Consider the following 12,758-nt stretch of genomic DNA (forward strand, 5'->3'; position numbering starts at 1 on the left):
CCGCAAGCAAGTCCCTCCGCGCGTCTTCCCGGGAGGCGACCCAGGCGCACGACCCGCGTGGACGAGGCCTCCCGCTGCCCCGCCGGGCCCCTGCGGACCGACGGACGCAGCAGAACCTGGTCCCTGGCGGAGTTTGCCCGGGGCTGTTCGTGGGGGTCACAAGTCCCGGGGAGCTGGTTCGGGCTTTGCGGGCAGGGTGGCTGAGGGCAGCGTCCTTGCAGGCTTCACCTTCTACGGGGAGAACCCCCCAACCCCCCAAGCCCCGGCTCGCCCAACACCGGCAGCTCCTTGCAAAACTCTGGCGCTTGCGGTGGAGCCAAGCAATGCGCCCGCAGAGCGTCCTGCCCACCCCCGCTGGGCGCCCCTGAGACAAGGGGCCGAGAGCGCGCTGCGGCCCCGCTGCCGGCCGCTCTGGTCACGGGATGCAGCGGCTTCTCTGCCGCCGGCCAGGCTCCATCACACCTGTCCACACCGGCTCTGAGGGCCCTGCAGACGGCTGGGCTCCAACCACGGAGCCATCCACGCCACACCCCCTACAGAGCTGAGAAGGTCAAGGCCTCACACGTTTTCTAGTTTAACTCTTTTGAACATAATGTTCTGCGGCAGTTTCCCCCCAAAACTGATCACAAACTTTAAACATTGTTTGGTCTCATTTACTCACTTCTGGGCTCAATATCAGCTGACAACAGAGAGGGAACTTCTCATGAAAACACTTAGAATGGACAAAACGGTCCTGGAGCAAGTTGAGTCCCCTGGGTTGACCGTGGGCACTGGCCAGAGCAGGTGCAGGGGGAGGAAAGTGTAGAAAGGGCTGCTGGGAATTTCCAGTTGGGTCCTGGGCACCGAGGATGGAAAGATGGGGCTGGCTCCCTGCTTTCTTCCTAAGGCAGGTAGCAGGCTCTAAGGAAGCCAGTCAGGTCTCAGCTGTTGGTGCCTCCCGTGGAGGGTCCCTCGCCCCTGCTAAGGTGGGTCCTTTGGGCAGGGAGGCAGTGGCCTCGGTGTTCACTCACTGCAGTTCCCAATTCGCTCTGGACAAGTCTCTGGGCCTTGTGGCCTCATTCCCATTTGTCCTTCCACACAGGCTTGTTTGGAGAGTGGAGGAGCTAATCCATGACAAAGTGCCAGAGCCTGGCCTGGCTCCGAGTAAGGGCTGCGAGTATCCCCTGCTAGAGCAGGGATCATGTCCGTCTGCTTCTTCACAGGTCCCTCATGTCTAACAGCCTCTGGCATACAATAGGTGCTTGACAAATGTAGGAAGATACACAGGCTCAGGGTCCCCAAAAGCCAGCACAGCAGGCACGGCCAGCATCCCTTTACTGCTTGGGACCGTGCACAGCTCTCCTCTCCTGTCTTTCAGCCTCTGTGCTGGCCCAGGCGTCCGTCCCAGCGCTGTAGCTGGGCTCACGGCCACACTCCTTTCAATATCTGGGAAGAGTCAGGTGCTAACAGCCTCTGAGAGAACTTTGACCTTGAGTCACTCGACTCGGTCCAGGACAAACCGGATTGTTGCTACTTTCTTCACTCTCCCTGTCGTCTGAGGCATCCAATTGGCCTTGAACTTGCACTGCAGAGCTGTACTGTGCGTCCTGGCACAGCTCTGGTTGTTTGGTGGCATTAAATTGTTTCCTCTTCCTCAAGTCCTGGAGGCAAGCACGTTCAAAACACAAATGGAGAACAAGGTGAAGACGTCACCCTCAGACCCGCAGACTCAGGACACGGCCCCGCCCTCCCAGGCTCTTCTCTCGCAGCTCTCCCCAGAATGCCCGGAATATTTACTAACTTAGACAGCTAATTTCTCCCCCTGAGTCTGCCTGCTTCATCTCAGCTCTGTATCATCCCTGACTGGTTTGTGGGAGAACGGGAGTTTTCAATATTTCTCCTTCAAGTTTTTTGAGAATTAGTTTGCTGCACTTCCGAACCTTGGTTGCCTCGCGCTGACATGTGGAACCAGGGGGTCTCCCCATCTTCATCTTCATCTCCACTCAAACACGCTCCAGCTCCCCCAGAGCGGGGAAAGCCAACCTGGGGCACCCCCACCAAAGTTCCGGAAAGAAGGGCCTGGGTCCTGTGTGGTCGGCCACCGGCTGAGGCCAGCCCCATGACACAGCAGTGTCCACACCTGTGAAATGGAAACAGCCCACTTCTCTCCTCCCTTGGAGAATTTGGGAAAAGCTCCTGGAGTCAGAGGTCTGGGTGCTAGCCCCAGCTCTGCTCCTAAATGGCCTGTGGCCTCAGGGAAGTAATTTTTCCTGGCTTGTTTTATTCATTTGCAAAAGGAGGGTGTGAGAGTACAAATCGGTTTGGTTTCCTCGTTTCCTGGGTATCAGAAGTCCACACCCACTGAACTCTATTAAAAAGAGTCTCATTTCCTTATAAATGACAGATGACAGGTTGTCTTCATTGAAAACAACGGTCTAACTTGCAGGTGCTCAGGCTACCGCCCGTCTCTGGAAAATACTGTAGGCTATTCCCCGTGTTTATTCCACTCCTGTTGTTGTTTTTTGTGGGGGAGAACCCCATCCTCCAAGTGTGACTTCGGTGAAACTTTCGGAATCAACAAGAAGGGTCTCTGTGCAGCATGCCATTTCAGGTGAGGTCTGTGCTCCTCACCCGCACGTGGGCCCCCGCCCCCTTGTCTTGGCACCACTGAGAGCACAGGACAGGGGACCTGGTACCAGACCCTGGGACAGTGATGAAAAAGAAGCTCGAACTTCAAACCTGAGCTGTTGGTCCCTGCGAGTGTAGTTAACTGCTTGGCGGTCCCTGTGTGTCTAGTTAACTGGTCAATGGTTCCTGCACGTCTAGTTAACTGCTCGGTGGTCCCCTTTGCTGATCTAACATGCAACGCGGTGGCTTCTCGGTCAGGTGGGACCCATGCAGAGCCCTGCGGTGCCGAGACCAGGGCAGTGACTGCTGCCTCTTTCTCAGTTCAGTGCAGGGAGGCCGTATGCTCTCCCATATGGCGCTGAGAAGGACAATCACGTATCTGACCCTGGAGGGTATGGAGACTCTGCGTCCTTGGTTAGCCCCCGGCAGTCACCACAAAAGCACGGTCTGCTGGTCCACTAGATTCTTGAGCTCATCTGCCTGCGGCCATTTTTGCATTATTTCTTTTGGGGAGTCGATTTGCCAGGCGCTTGCAGCCTATGGGGGGATGGCACGGAGTCCAGGGTTTGGGAGGAGAGATGGCCTGAATCCACGGCAGCAGCAGGACAGGCCCCGGGCGGTAAAGGTGAGTCACAGGGATCTGGGAGGGGAGACTGCCCTAGCTAAATTTAAAACCCTGCCTGATGGATTTGTGAGGTTGCTTTATTATTTTCCTAGGAAAATGCACCAAGTCGAGAAAATGGCAGTGACACAGAGAAGAATTTTCTTGAGCTGAGAGTGTAATTATTAATCCTGTGATTTTCAGATGGAATCCATTCATTTGGAGAAGCAGAGGGAACTTGGCAGAAAGGATCAAATGGAAAATACTCCCGGCAGCCTGAGGTCAGCCGTCTACCCAAACAGAGGGGGCCCTGCCCCAGGAGACGGGCTTAGAGTTGCTGCTGTTTTTAGTAATCGAGGCCCTGAGAATGATTAAACCATCAAACTCGGCCACTCAGAGAGTATTTTCACACGAGCCAAATGGACCTCCATGTACAATCGCTCTTCTTTACTGTGGAGAAGGCAGAATTCTATTCTCGTATTTTATGTTTTTTAAGAGGCAATTTCAATTCTTTCATGTGATAGAAAATGTTCGACACAAATTAACATTCCTGACAAAAGGGCTGTCTATCAAGTGAGAAAAGCATTCAGCTTGTGATGCGAGCAGGACTGGATCGGCAGCACGAGAACTGCTGAGAAGAGAGGCTGGGGAGACGAGACTCCACCCTGCACCCACCGGCAGGCCGCTCCGGATCCTGAGAGGAAGGCACCGGGCCCTCGGCCTCTCTGGTCCGCACGCTGACCCTCTGCACAGGACGCTGGAGGAACACAGCGGGAGATTTGCTGGAATCTTTTTCCAGCTTGAGATTTGAATACGTTCCTTAACTTCCTCAAGAAAGGCCCCTGCACAGATCAATATTCACTTAACAAATATTTATGGGCTATTCATCCTACTATGTGCCAAGTATTGGTCTAGACGTTGGGTGTGAATAAGATATAAAAGGTCCCTGCCCCACTGAGCTCACCTTCTAGAAGGGAGAAGACGGACAGTCAGTGGGTAAACAAACAAAAGAGACTGTTTGAAATGTATACGCGCTGTGGAGGAATTTAAGCAGGATAAAAATAAGAAAGAATAGCTGTGTTGAGGGTGGGGGGGCACTCCAGATGGGGGTCAGGAAGAGCTGAGACCTGAATTCTGTCCTGTCCCTTCTGGAGGACCAGCCAGCCACATTAAGAGGCAGGTAAGTGTTCCCAGCAGAGAAGGGAAAGTGCGAAGGTGCGGAGGCAGGACGGACTGGCTGTTCAAACCGGAGCCAGGCCAGGTCAGCGCCGGCTGTGATCGAGCAGGGAGGAAGGGCAGCAGAGAGAGCCAGGCAGGAGCCAGATCACGCACAGCCCCTTCGGTTGTGGACTGGAGCCCATGTCTCATTTTTAATCAGCTTTATTGGGACGTAATTTACACAGAATAAAATTCACTAATTTTAAACATACAATTTGATGGGTTTTGGGATATGTGTAGGTTGTACAACCACCAACATAAGCACGACACTGCACATTTCCACCACCTCAAAAAGTTCCCTCCTGCCCCTTTGCAGGCAACCCCCAGCCCAGCCCTGGTCCCGAGTAATGAGAGGAGTCTGCTTCCTGTCACTCTGGTTCTGCCCTTTCTGAAACACCATATAAATGGAATCATGCAGTATGAAGTTGGCAGCCTTCTAAAATGGCTCCCAATGACCCCTGCCTCCCGGTCTTGTGCAAACCCCTCCCCTGGCGTAGGGTCTGGACCGCGTGACTTGTTCCAATGACGCATCCAAAAGCGATGAGACACTGCTTCCGAGGACAGCTGGTAAAGGTCTGTGACTGCTGTCTTGCCGACTCTCTCTCTCCCTGGCTCACTTCCATGAGGCCAGCTGCCGTGTCACGAGCTGATGTGGCAAGAGGCTCAAGGGACAAGGAACCGGGAGACCAGGCCTCCGTCCAACAGACAGCGAGGAGCTGACTCCCAACACGGCCGGAGTGAGCTGGGAGGTGGGTCCTGCCCCGCTGAACCTCGAGATGACGGTGCCCTGGCCACCATCTTGACTGCAGCTTTGTGAGAGACACTGAGCCACAAAAACTGGGGGAGAACCGTGCTGTTTGAAGCCACTCGTCTTGCAGGAATTTGTCAGGCAGCAGGGGACGATGGGACAGCAGGCTATGTGTCTGACTTCTCTCACTTTGCAGACCGTGTTTGAGCTTCATCCACGGTGTTGCCTGGACCAGTCGTTTATTTGTTGCTGCTGAGGAGCATTCCACTGATTAATATACCTCAATCTGTGTAGCTACTCACCTGCCCGTGCACGTCTGGGCTGTGTCTGGCTTTTGGTTATTAGGAGTAAAGCTGCTTTGAACACTCAAGTATAAGTCTTTGTGTGGACACACATTTTCACTTCTCTTGAATAAGTACCTAGATATGGGACTGTGGGGCTGTAAGTGGAATGTATGTTTAACTTTATAAGAAACCGCCACTCTGGGGGCTGGCCCCGTGGCTGAGTGGTTAAGTTCGTGCGCTCCGCTGCAGGCGGCCCAGTGTTTCGTTGGTTCGTGTCCTGGGCGCGGACGTGGCACTGCTCATCGGACCACGCTGGGGCGGTGTCCCGCGTGCCACAGCTGGAAGGACCCACAGCGAAGAATATACAACTATGTACTGGGGGGCTTTGGGGAGAAAAAGGAAAAAATAAAATCTTTAAAAAAAAAAAAAAAAAAAAAGAAACCGCCACTCTGTTTTCCAACATGGCTGCACCATTTTGTATTCCCACCAGCGATGTAGGAGATTTTAAGATGCCCTGCCTCCTCATCAACACTTGACTGTGTCTCTAATTTTGGCCGTTCCTGTCGCTATGCAGAGACATCTCACTGGGAATTGAATGTGCATTTTCTCAATGGCTAACGACACTGAGCATCTTTTTATGCGCTTATTTATTTGTTCAAATCTTTTGTCCATATTTAAAAATGAGATTGTTGGTCTTCCTATTATTGTAAGCATTCTTTATATGTTGTAGATACAAGTCCTTTGTTGGATATATGTTTTGCAAATATTTTCTCCCAGTCTGGGGTTTGCCTACTCATTTTCTCTTATTTATTTATCTATTTATTTACTTGAGTTCATAATAGTTCCATCATTGTGAAATTTCAGTTGTACATTATTTCTTGTCTGTCACCACATAGGTGCTCCCTTCATCCCCTGTGCCCACACGCCACCGCCCTTCTCCTGGTAACCACTGAATTGTTTTCTTTGTCCATGTGTTGTTTATATTCCACATATGAGTGAAATCATCTGGTGTTTGTCTTTCTCAGTCTGGCTTATTTGGCTAAGCATAGTTCCCTCCAGGTCCTTCCATGTTGCAAATGGGATGACTTTGTCTTTTTTCTGGCTGAGTAGTACTCCATTGTACACCACATGTTCTTTATCCAATCATCAGTCGATGGGCATTTGGATTGCTTCCATGTCTTGGCTATTGTGAATAGTGCTGCAATGAACATAGGGGTGCATAGGTCACTTTAGATTGTTGATTTCAAGTTATTTGGGTAGATACCCAGTAGTGGGATAGCTGGGTCATATGGTATTTCTATTTTTAGTTTTTTGAGAAATGTCTGTACTGTTTTCTATAGCAGCTGCACCAGTTTGCATTCCCACCAGCAGTGTATGAGGGTTCCCTTTTCTCCACACCCTCTCCAACATTTGTTATTTTTAGTCTTAGTGATTATAGCCATTTTAGCAGGTGTAAGGTAGTATCTTAGTGTAGTTTTGATTTGCATTTCCCTGATGATTAGTGATGTTGAACATCTTTTCATGTGTTTATTGCCATCTGTATATCTTCTTTGGAAAAATGTCTATTCATATCCCCTGCCCAGTTTTTGATCAGGCTGTTTGATTTTTTGTTGTTCAGTTGTGTGAGTTCCTTATATATTATGGAAGTTAACCCCTTATCAGATATATGATTTGCAAAAATTTTCTCCCAATTGGTGGGTTGTGTTTCGGTTTTGATCCTAGTTTCTTTAGCCTCGCAGAAGCTCTTTAGTCTAATGAATTCCCACTTGTTTATTTTTTCTTTTATTTCCCTTATCTGAGAAGACATGGTGTTCAAAAATATCTGTTTAAGTTTGATGTCAAAGAGTGTACTCCCTATATTACCTTCCAGGAGTTTTATGGTTTCAGGACTTATCTTCAGGTCTTTGATCCCTTTTAGGGCTATTTTTGTGTATGGCGTGAGATAATGGTCTACCTTCATTCTTTTGCATGTGGCTGTCCAGTTTTCCCAACACCATTCATTGAAGAGACTATCTTTTCTCCATTGTGTGTTCTTGGTACCTTTGTCGAAGATTAGCTGTCTGTAGATGTGCAGTTTTATTTCTGGGCTTTCAGTTCTGTTCCACTGATCTGTGTGCCTGTTTTTGTACCAGTACTATGCTGTTTTGATCAGTATGGCTTTGTAATACATTTTGAAGTCAGGGATTGTGATGCCTCCAGCTTTGTTCTTTTTTCTCAGGATTGCGTTAGTAATTCGGGGTCTTTGGTTGCCCCATATGAATTTTAGGATTCTTCACTCTATTTCCATGAAGAGTGTCACTGGGATTCTGATTGGGGTTGCATTGAATCTGTAGATTGCTTTTGGGTAGTATGGACATTTTAACTATATTTATTTTTCCAATCCATGTGCATGGAGTCTCTTTCCATCTCTTTATGTCATTACCTATTTCTTTCAATAACATCTTACAGTTTTCCTTGTATAAGCCCTTCACCTCCTTGGTTAAATTTATTCCTAGGTACTTTATTCTTTTTGTTGCGATTGTAAATGGAATTGTATTCTGAGTTCTCTTTCTGTAAGTTTGTTATTAGAGTACAGAAATGCAACTGATTTTTGCAGGTTGATTTTGTACCCCGCAACTTTACTGTAGTTTTTAATTATTTCTAATAGTTTTCTGATGGATTCTTTAGGGTTTTCTATATATAAGATCATGTGTCTGCAAACAGCGAGAGTTTCACTTCTTCTCTCCCTATTTGGATTCCTTTTATTTCTTTTTCTTGCCTAATTGCTCTGGACAAAACCTCCAGTACCATGTTGAATAAGAGTGGTGATAGTGGGCATCCTTGTCTTGTTCCTGTTCTCAGGGGGATGGCGTTCAGTTTTTCCCCATTGAGTATGATGCTGACTGTGGGTTTGTCATATATGGCCTTTATTATGTTGAGGTAATTTCCTTCTATCCCCATTTTGCTAAGATTTTTTTTTATCATAAATGGCTGTCAGATCTTGTCAAATGCTTTCCCTGCATCTATTGAGATGATCATGTGGTTTTTATTCCTCTTTTGTTGCTGTGGTGTATCACGTTGATTAATTTGCAGATGTCGAACCATCCCTGTGTCCCTGGTATGAATCCCACTTGATCATGATGTATGATCTTTTCGATGTGTTGCTGTACTCGGGTTGCCAATATTTTGTTGAGGATATTTGCTTCGATGTTTATTAGCGATATTGGCCTGTAGTTTTCCTTCTTTGTGTTGTCCTTGTCAGGCTTTGGGATCAGAGTGATGTCGGCCTCATAGAATGTGTTAGGAAGTCTTACATCTTGCTTAATTTTTTGGAATAGCTTGAGAATGATAGATATTAAATCCTCTCTGAAAGTTGGTAGAATTCCCCAGAGAAGCCATCTAGTCCTGGGCTTTTATTCTTTGGGATGATTTTGGTCACAGTTTCAATTTCTTTACTTGTGATTGGTCTATTCAGATTCTCTATTTCTTCTTGATTCAGCTTTGGGAGGTTGTAAGAGTCTAAGAATTTATCGATTTTCTCTAGATTGGCCATTCTGTTGGTATATAGATTTTCATAGTATTCTCTTATAATCCATTGTATTTCTGTGGTATCCATTGTTATTTCTCCTCTTTCACTTCTAATTTTATTTATCTGAGCTTTCTCTCTTTTTTTCTTTGTAAGTCTGGCTAGGGATTTGTCAATTTTATTTATCTTCTCAAAGAACCAGCTCTTTGTTTCATTGATCCTTTCTACTGCCTTTTTTGTTTCAATAGCATTTATTTCTGCTCTGATTTTTATTATTTCTCTCCTTCTGCTAGCTTTGGGCTTTGTTTGCTCTTATTTTCTAATTCAATTAGGTGTAGTTTGAGATTGCTTATTTAGGCTTTTTCTTGTTTGTTAAGGTGAACCTGTACTGCGATGAATTTCTCTCTTAATACGACTTTTCCTGCATCCCATATGAGTTGGTACGGTATGTTTTCATTTTCGTTTGTCTCCAGATATTTTTTGATTTCTCCTTTAATTTCTTCAATGATCCATTGCTTGTTCAATAGCATGTTGTTTAGTCTCCCCATCTTTGCCCCTTTCTCAGTTTTTTTCTTGTAGTTAATTTCTAGCTTTATAGCATTGTGACCAGAAAAGATGCATGTTATTATTCCAATCTTCTCAAATTTATTGAGGCTTGCCTTGTTTCTCAGTATATGGTCTATTCTTGAGAATGCTCCGTGTGCACTTGAGAAGAATGTGTACTCTGCTGTTTTTGGATGCAGTGTTCTATATATGTCTATTAAGTCTGATTGTTCTAGCTTTTCACTTAATTCCACTGTTTCCTTGTTGATTTTCTGTCTGGATGATCTGTCCAATGATGTGAGCGGGGTGTTGAGGTCCCCTAATATTGTTGTGGTATTGTTAATATCTTCTTTCAGATTTGTTAATAGTTGCTTTATGAACTTTGGTGCTCCTGTGCTGGGTGCATAGATATTTATAAGTGTTATTTCTTTTTGATGGAGGGTCCCTTTGATCATAATATATTGCCCCTCTTTGTCTCTCTTTACCTGTCTTATCTTCAGTCTAGTTTGTCTGATATAAGTATTGCAACACCCGCTTTCTTTTGTTTGCCATTAGCTTGGAGTATCATCTTCCATCCCTTCACTCTGAGCCTGTATTTGTCCTCAGAGCTGAGTTGTGTTTCCTGGAGGCAGCATGTTACTGGGTTTTATTCTTTAACCCATCTCGCCACTCTGTGTCTTTTTACAGGAGAATTCAATCCATTTACGTTTAGGGTGATTGTTGATATATGAGGACTTAATGCTGCCATTTTATCACTCGTTTTCCAGTTCTCCTGCATTTCCTTTGTTTCTCATCCTGCGTGTTTTGGTCGACCCATCGAGTTATGCAGTTTTTTATGCTGTGTTTCTTTGCTTTCTCCTTATTTATTGTTTGTGTCTGTGTTCTGCTTTTTTGTTTAGTGGTTACCCTGAGGTTTGTATTCAAGATCTTGTGGATAAGATAGTCCCTTTTCTGATGGCCTCTAATTTCCTTAGACTAAACCAATTCAGTCCCTTTCCTCTTCCCCTCCTCAGTTGTTTTCCTCACATCTTATTCCATCTTGTGCTGTGAGTTTATGGTTAAAATAACATGATTATCTTTGTTTTTGGTGTTTTCCTTCCCTTTGTCTTTAAAGCTATATTTGATTATTTGCTGTCCTTCTCTGATTCTGTCTACCTGCTTAACTCCTTACTCCATGCTTTGTAACCCCTTTCTCCCCCCCCTTTTTTTTTCAGGCATGAAGGCCTTCTTGAGGATTTCTTGTAGGGGGCAGTCTCATGGCTATGAACTCCCTTAGGTTATGTTTGTCTGGGAAAGTTTTTATTTCTCCATCATATCTGAAGGATATTTTCGCTGGATAGAGTATTCTTGGCTGAAAGGTTTTGTCCTTCAAAGATTTTAATATGTCATTCCAGTCTCTCCTGGCCTGTAAGGTTTCTGCAGAGAAATATGCTGAAAGCCTGATGGGAGTTCCTTTGCAGGTTATTTTCTTCTGCCTTGCTGCCCTTAGCATTCTTTCTTTGTCATTCAGTTTTGCCAGTTTCACTACTATGTGCCTTGCAGTAGGTCTTTTTACATTGACGTATTTAAGAGATCCGGCAGCCTCTTCCACATGGATGTCCATCTCCTTCCCCAGGTTTGGGAATTTCTCTGCTATTATTTCTTTGAACAAGTTTTCTGCTCCATTGTCTTCTCCTTCTGCTTCTTGAATACCTATCATTCTTATGCTGCATTTCCTAATCGAGTCAGATATTTCTCGGAGACTTTCTTCATTTCTTTTCAGTCTTACTTCTCTCTCCTCCTCTATCTGGAGCATTTCAACACGTCTATCTTCGATTATGCTGATATGCTCCTCTACGGTGTCCGCTCGAGTGTTCAGGGAATCCATATTTTGTTTTATCTCTTCCATTGTGTCTTTCATCTCTAATATTTCTGATTGATTCTTCTTTATAGTTTCAATCTCTTTTGTGAAGTAGATCCTGAACTCGTTGACTTCTCTACATTCTCTTTTACCTCGTTGAGTTTTTTGATGATACTTGTTTTGAATTCTTTGTCATTTGGATTACATATTTCTGCATCCTCAGGACTGAATTCTGGGCACTTGTCATTTTCTCTCTGGTCTGGAGATTTGATATAATGTTTGATAATGCTAGAGGGGGTGGTTCCACTTTTATGCATCCTGGTATTATTTGGTTGCAGTTACCTCCTATTGCCACTGGGTGGGGGTCAAAAGCTGCGTATTCTCCGCCCTCTGCTGTCAGCTGAAATCCCAGGGGCGGGAGCCACACAGAGCGGCTGGGGGTAGGGGCACTTTCTCCTGCATGTTCTTGGGGTTTTCTCACTCTGCTCTTGCTATCTGGTTTCCTGGGGTGTTGGCTCAATACAGTCACCCCCACGAAAGCTCTCGCCCTGGTGGAGGGCTTCTTTCTAGGCTGTACGGCCCCTCAGGAGTCCTTGATGTTCCCACAAATGAGCATTCCTTCCCTCCACCGTTCCTTCCCTCTCCGAGGCCGCCTGTGGCCCTGGATCACAGTCCTTGGAGGGGGGAGCAAAGTTCTCTCTTACCCCATTCCACCTCCTCTGAGGGGCCTCCAGCCTCTGTGCGCTCTGTCGTAGGGCTGCATGGATCTCTCCAACATTTTTGTGTTGTATTAGGATGTCCTCTGTTGGCATACGGATGCCCCTTTTTGTTGTACGTTGGAGGGGAGAGATTAAACTCACTCCGCCATGATGCCGATGTCACCTACCCCTACTCACTTTCTTAACAATACCTTTTGAAGAGTCAAAGTTTTCATCTTGATGAAATCCATGTGGTCCATTTTCCTTTATCATTCGTGTTCCACCTGCACCCCCGCCCTGCACGGTGGCCTGGAAGCTCTCTCCAGGAATAAGCTGGGGCCATCGAGCTCTCACCTCGTGTGCTCCTCCCTCTCTGGGATCACAGCTCTTAGTTCCCTGGTGTCCAAAAACTTGACAACTGTTGTCCCACAGTTTGTTCAGTTTGTAGGTGTTTCGGGCAGGAGGGGAACCTGTCCCTGTCACTCCATCTCAGTCAGAAGCAGAAACCTGCCTTCGCTTTTTACAAATGTTTTTAAATAACAGCTTCAGAGCGAGAGGATTCTTGTACCGTGCGATCACCCTCCTGTCTGAGAGCTGCTTTCTCTGGTGCAGACGTTTAGGTCGTGAGTGTTTCGTGCTTGTTTTTCTTTTCCTTTCTTTCAGGATTTTCACATCATTGCTCCATTGACTCCGGTTTCTCACGAGAAGTTTGCT

The 12,758-nt window shown here is 46.4% G+C and overlaps 1 protein-coding gene across 2 annotated transcripts in view; it reads right to left on the reverse strand.

Annotated features, from left to right (window-relative positions):
• The window catches only part of GABRD (gamma-aminobutyric acid type A receptor subunit delta), a 28,562-nt gene that overhangs the window by 12,470 nt on the left and 3,334 nt on the right, over positions 1-12,758 (reverse strand). The gene's annotated exons all lie outside the window — the stretch shown is intronic.

Source organism: Equus asinus, chromosome 5 (assembly GCF_041296235.1).
Source record: "Equus asinus isolate D_3611 breed Donkey chromosome 5, EquAss-T2T_v2, whole genome shotgun sequence".
NCBI lineage: Eukaryota > Metazoa > Chordata > Mammalia > Perissodactyla > Equidae > Equus > Equus asinus.